This window comes from Cetorhinus maximus, unplaced genomic scaffold (assembly GCF_964194155.1).
Source record: "Cetorhinus maximus unplaced genomic scaffold, sCetMax3.hap1.1 HAP1_SCAFFOLD_161, whole genome shotgun sequence".
Classification (NCBI taxonomy): Eukaryota; Metazoa; Chordata; class Chondrichthyes; order Lamniformes; family Cetorhinidae; genus Cetorhinus; species Cetorhinus maximus.
The window spans coordinates 453,446-460,175 of NW_027596149.1; positions in this window are offsets into that span (position 1 = coordinate 453,446).

Here is a 6,730-nt window from a genome sequence, read left to right on the forward strand (position 1 = left end):
AGAGAGAGAGTGAGTAACCCAAAGTGAAAATAGAGGAGGAAAATAATTAATAAATTAGAGAGAGAGAGTAACACAGTGTGAAAATAGTCGTGTAAATTAATTAATAAATTAGAGAGAGAGTAACCCAGTGTGAAAATAGAGGCGGAAATTAATTAATAAATTAGAGAGAGAGAGAGAGTAACCCAGTGTGAAAATAGAGGAGGAAAATAATTAATAAATTAGAGAGAGAGAGTAACACAGTGTGAAAATAGTGGAGGGAATTAATTAATAAATTAGAGAGAGAGTAATCCAGTGTGCTAACAGAGGAGGAAATTAATTAATAAATTAGAGAGAGAGAGAGTAACACAGTGTGAAAATAGAGGAGGAAATTAATTAATAAATAAGAGAGAGAGTATCCCAGTGCGAAAATAGAGGAGGAAAATAATTAATAAATTACAGAGAGAGAGTAACACAGTGTGAAACTAGTGGAGGAAATTAATTAATAATTTAGAGAGAGAGTAACCCAGTGTGAAAATAGAGGAGGAAATTAATTAATAAATTAGAGAGAGAGTAACACAGTGTGAAAATAGAGGAGGAAATTAATTAATAAATAAGAGAGAGAGAGTAACCCAGTGTGAAAATAGAGGAGGAAATTAATTAAGAAATTAGAGAGAGAGAGAGTAACACAGTGTGAAAATAGAGGAGGAAATTAATTAATAAATTAGAGAGAGAGAGTAACCGAGTGTGAAAATAGAAGAGGAAATTAATTAATAAATTAGAGAGAGAGAGTAACCGAGTGTGAAAATAGAGGATGAAATTAATTAATAAATTAGAGATAGAGAGAGAGTAACCCAGTGTGAAAATAAAGGAGGACATTAATTAATTATTTAGAGAGAGAGTGAGTAATCCAGTGTGAAAATAAAGGAGGAATTAATTAATTAGAGAGAGAGTAACCCAGTGTGAAAATAGAGGAGGAAATTAATTAATAAATTAGAGAGAGAGAGTAACCCAGTGTGAAAAGAGAGGAGGAAATTAATTAATAAATTAGAGAGAGAGAGTAACCCAGTGTGAAAAGAGAGGAGGAAATTAATTAATAAATAAGAGAGAGAGAGTAACCCTGTGTGAAAATAGAGAAGGAAATTAATTATTAAATTAGAGAGAGCGAGAGTAACCCAGTGTGAAAATAGAGGAGGAAAATAGTTAATAAATTAGAGAGAGTAACCCAGTGTGAAAATAATGGAGGAAATTAATTTATAAATGAGAGAGAGAGAGAGAGTAACCCAGTGTGAAAATAGAGGAGGAAATTAATTAATAAATGAGAGAGAGAGAGAGAGAGTAACCCAGTGTGAAAATAGGGGAGGAAATTAATCAATAAATTAGAGACAGAGAGAGTAACCCAGTGTGAAAATAGAGGAGGAAATCAATTAATAAATAAGAGAGAGGGAGAGTAACCCAGTGTGAAAAGAGAGGAGGAAATTTATTAATAAATTAGAGAGAGAGAGCAACCAAGTGTGAAAATAAAGGATGAAATAAATAAATAAATATGAGAGAGAGAGTAACGCAGTGTGAAAATAGTGGAGGAAATTAATTAATAAATTAGAGAGAGAGTAACCCAGAGTGCAAATAGAGAAGGAAAATAATTAATAAATTAGAGAGAGAGAGTAACACAGTGTGAAAATAGAGGAGGAAATTAATTAATAAATAAGAGAGAGAGAGAGTAGCCCAGTGTGAAAATAGCGGAGGAAATTAATTAATAAATTAGAGAGAGAGAGAGTAACCCAGTGTGAAAAGAGCGGAGGAAATTAATTAATCAATAAGAGAGAGAGAGTAACCCTGTGTGAAAATAGAGAAGGAAATTAATTAATAAATTAGAGAGAGAGAGAGTAACCCGGTGTGAAAATAGAGGAGGAAATTAATTTATAAATTAGAGAGAGAGAGAGTAACACAGTGTGAAAATAGAGGCGGAAATTAATTAATAAATTAGAGAGAGAGAGTAACCCAGTGAGAAAATAGAGGAGGAAATTAATTAATAAATTAGAGACAGAGAGATAGTAACCCAGTGTGAAAATAAAGGAGGACATTAATTAATTATTTAGAGAGTGAGTGAGTAATCCAGTGTGAAAATAAAGGAGGAAATTAATTAACTAGAGAGAGAGTAACACAGTGTGAAAATAGAGGAGGAAATTAATTAATAAATTAGAGAGAGAGAGTAACCCAGTGTGAAAAGAGTGGAGGAAATTAATTAATAAATTAGAGAGTGAGTAACACAGTGTGAAAACAGTGGTGGAAAATAATTAATAAATTAGAGAGAGAGAGAGTAACACAGTGTGAAAATAGTGGAGGAAATTAATTAATAAATAAGAGAGAGAGAGTAACCCAGTGTGAAAATAGAGGAGGAAAATAATTAATAAATTAGAGAGAGAGAGTAACCCAGTGTGAAAATGGAGGAGGAACTTAATTAAGAAATAAGAGAGAGAGAGCGTAAACCAGTGTGAAAATAGAGGAGGAAATTAATTAATAAATTAGAGCGAGAGAGAGTAACACAGTGTGAAAATAGAGGAGGAAATTAATTAATAAATAAGAGAGAGAGAGAGAGAGAGTAACCCAGTGTGAAAATAGAGGATGAAATTAATTAATAAATGAGAGAGAGAGAGAGAGTAACCCAGTGTGAAAATAGAGGAGGAAATTAATCAATAAATTAGAGACAGAGACAGTAACCCAGTGTGAAAATAGAGGAGGAAATCAATTAATAAATAAGAGAGAGGGAGAGTAACCCAGTATGAAAAGAGAGGAGGAAATTTATTAATAAATTAGAGAGAGAGAGTAACCCAGTGTGAAAATAGAGGAGGAAATTAAATAATAAATGAGAGTGTGAGAGAGTAACGCAGTGTGAAAATAGAGGAGGAAATTAAGTTATAAATTAGAGAGTGAGAGCAAGAGTAACCCAGTGTTAATATAGAGGAGGAAATTAATTAATAAATTAGAGAGAGAGAGAGAGTAACACAGTGTGAAAATAGAGGAGGAAATTAATTTAGAAATTAGAGAGAGAGAGAGTAACACAGTGTTAAAATAGAGGAGGAAATTAATTAATAAATAAGAGAGAGAGAGAGTAAACCAGTGTGAAAATAGAGGAGGAAATTAATTAATAAATTAGATAGAGAGTAACACAGTGTGATAATAGAGGGGGAAATTAATTAATAAATAAGAGAGAGACAGAGTAACCCAGTGTGAAAATAGAGGAGGAAATTAATTAATAAAGTAGAGATAGAGAGAGAGTAATTAATTAATTTAGAGAGAGCGTGAGTAATCCAGTGTGAAAATAAAGGAGGAAATTACTTAATAAATTAAAGAGAGAGAGTAACACAGTGTGAAAATAGTGGAGGAAATTAATTAATAAATAAGAGAGAGAGAGAGTATCCCAGTGTGAAAATAGAGGAGGAAAATAATTAATAAATTAGAGAGAGAGAGTAACGGAGTGTGAAAATAGTGGAGGAAATTAATTAATTAATTAGAGAGAGAGTAACCCAGTGTGAAAATAGAAGGGCAAATTAATTAATAAATTAGAGAGAGAGAGAGTAACACAGCATGAAAATAGAGGAGGAAATTAATTAAGAAATAAGAGAGAGAGAGCGTAAATCAGTGTGAAAATAGAGGAGGGAATTAATTAATAAATTAGAGATTGAGTAACCCAGTGTTAAAATAGAGGAGGAAATTAATTAATAAATTAGAGAGAGAGAGAGAGAGTAACCCAGTGTGAAAATAAAGGAGGACATTAATTAATAATTTAGAGAGAGAGTGAGTAATCCAGTGTGAAAATAAAGGAGGAAATTAATTAATTAGAGAGAGAGTAAGCCAGTGTGAAAATAGAGGACGAAATTAATTAATAAATTAGAGAGAGAGAGTAACCCAGTGTGAAAAGAGAGGAGGAAATTAATTAATAAATAAGAGAGAGAGAGTAACCCTGTGTGAAAATAGAGATGGAAATTATTTAATAAATTAGAGAGAGAGAGAGTAACACCGTGTGAAAATAGAGGAGGAAAATAGTTAATAAATTAGAGAGAGTAACCCAGTGTGAAAATAGAGGAGGAAATTAATTTATAAATTAGAGAGAGAGAGAGGAACTCAGTGTGAAAATAGAGGAGGAAATTAATTAATAAATGAGAGATAGAGAGAGAGTTACCAAGTGTGAAAATAGAGGAGGAAATTAATCAATAAATTAGAGACAGAGAGAGTAACCCAGTGTGAAAGGAGAGGAGGAAATTTATTAATAAATTAGAGAGAGAGAGCAACCAAGTGTGAAAATACAGGACGAAATAAATTAATAAATAAGAGAGAGAGAGAGTAACCCAGTGTGAAAATAGAGGAGGTAATTAATTAAGAAATTAGAGAGAGAGAGAGTAACACAGTGTTAAAATAGAGGAGGAAATTAATTAATAAATAAGAGAGAGAGTAAACCAGTGTGAAAATAGAGGAGGAAATTAATTAATAAATTAGAGAGAGAGTAAGCCAGTGTGAAAAGAGAGGAGGAAATTAATTAATAAATAAGAGAGAGAGAGTAACCTTGTGTGAAAATGGAGAAGGAAATTAATTAATAAATTAGAGAGAGAGAGAGTAACCCAGTGTGAAAATAGAGGAGGAAAATAGTTAATAAATTAGAGAGAGTAACCCAGTGTGAAAATAGAGGAGGAAATTAATTAATAAATTTGAGAGAGAGAGAGAGAGTAACCCAGTGTGAAAATAAAGGAGGACATTAATTAATAATTTAGAGAGAGAGTGAGTAATCCAGTCTGAAAATAAAGGAGGAAATTAATTAATTAGAGCGAGAGTAACCCAGTGTTAATATAGAGGAGGAAATTAATTAATAAATTAGAGAGAGAGAGAGTAACACATTGTGAAAATAGTGGAGGAAATTAATTAATAAATTAGAGAGAGAGTAACACAGTGTGAAAATAGAGGAGGAAATTAAGAAATTAGAGAGAGAGAGTAACACAGTGTTAAAATAGAGGAGGACATTAATTAATAAATAAGAGAGAGAGAGAGTAAACCAGTGTGAAAATAGAGGAGAAAATTAATTAATAAATTAGAGAGAGAGAGAGTAACACAGTGTGAAAATAGAGGAGGAAATTAATTAATAAATAAGAGAGAGAGAGAGTAACCCAGTGTGAAAATAGAGGATGAAATTAATTAATAAATTAGAGAGAGAGAGAGAAACCCAGTGTGAAAATAGAGGAGGAAATTAATTAATAAATTAGAGAGAGAGAGTGTAACACAGTGTGAAAATAGAGGGGAAAATTAATTAATAAATTAGAGAGAGAGTAACCCAGTGTGAAAATAGTGGAGGAAATTAATTAATAAATTAGAGATAGAGAGAGAGTAACCCAGTGTGAAAATAAAGGAGGACATTAATTAATAATTTAGAGAGAGAGTGAGTAATCCCATGTGAAAATAAAGGAGGAAATTAATTAATTAGAGAAAGTAACCCAATGTGAAAATAGAGGAGGAAATTAATTCATAAATTAGAGAGTGAGTTTATCCCAGTGTGAAAATAGAGGAGGAAATTAATTAATAAATTAGAGAGAGAGAGAGTAACCCAGTGTGAAAATAGAGGAGGAAAATAGTTAATAAATTAGAGAGAGTAACCCAGTGTGAAAATAGAGGAGGAAATTAATTAATAAATTAGAGAGAGAGAGAGAGAGTAACCCAGTGTGAAAATAAAGGAGGACATTAATTAATAATTTAGAGAGAGAATGAGTAATCCAGTGTGAAAATAAAGGAGGAAATTGATTAATTAGAGAGAGAGTAACCCAGTGTGAAAATAGAGGAGGAAATTAATTAATAAATTAGAGAGAGAGAGTAACCCAGTGTGAAAATAGAGGAGGAAATTAATTAATAAATTAGAGAGAGAGAGTAACCCAGTGTGAAAAGAGAGGAGGAAATTAATTAATAAATAAGAGAGAGAGAGTAACCCTGTGTGAAAATAGAGAAGGAAATTATTTAATAAATTAGAGAGAGAGAGAGTAACACCGTTTGAAAATAGAGGAGGAAAATAGTTAATAAATTAGAGAGAGTAACCCAGTGTGAAAATAGAGGAGGAAATTAATTTATAAATTAGAGAGAGAGAGAGGAACCCAGTGTGAAAATAGAGGAGGAAATTAATTAATAAATGAGAGAGAGAGAGAGAGTAACCCAGTGTGAAAATAGAGGAGGAAATTAATCAGTAAATTAGAGACAGAGAGAGTAACCCAGTGTGAAAATAGAGGAGGAAATCAATTAATAAATAAGAGAGAGGGAGAGTAACCCAGTGTGAAAAGAGAGGAGGAAATTTATTAATAAATTAGAGAGAGAGAGTAACCAGGTGTGAAAATACAGGACGAAATAAATTAATAAATAAGAGAGAGAGTAACCCAGTGTGAAAATAGAGGAGGGAATTAAATAATAAATGAGAGTCTGAGAGAGTAACCCAGTGTGAAAATAGAGGAGGAAATTAATTAAGAAATTAGAGAGAGAGAGAGTAACACAGTGTTAAAATAGAGGAGGAAATTTATTAATAAATAAGAGAGAGAGAGAGTAAACCAGTGTGAAAATAAAGGAGGACATTAATTAATAATTTAGAGAGAGAGTGAGTAATCCAGTGTGAAAATAAAGGAGGAAATTAATTAATTAGAGAGAGTAACCCAATGTGAAAATAGAGGAGGAAATTAATTAATAAATTAGAGAGAGAGTTTAACCCAGTGTGAAAATAGAGGAGGAA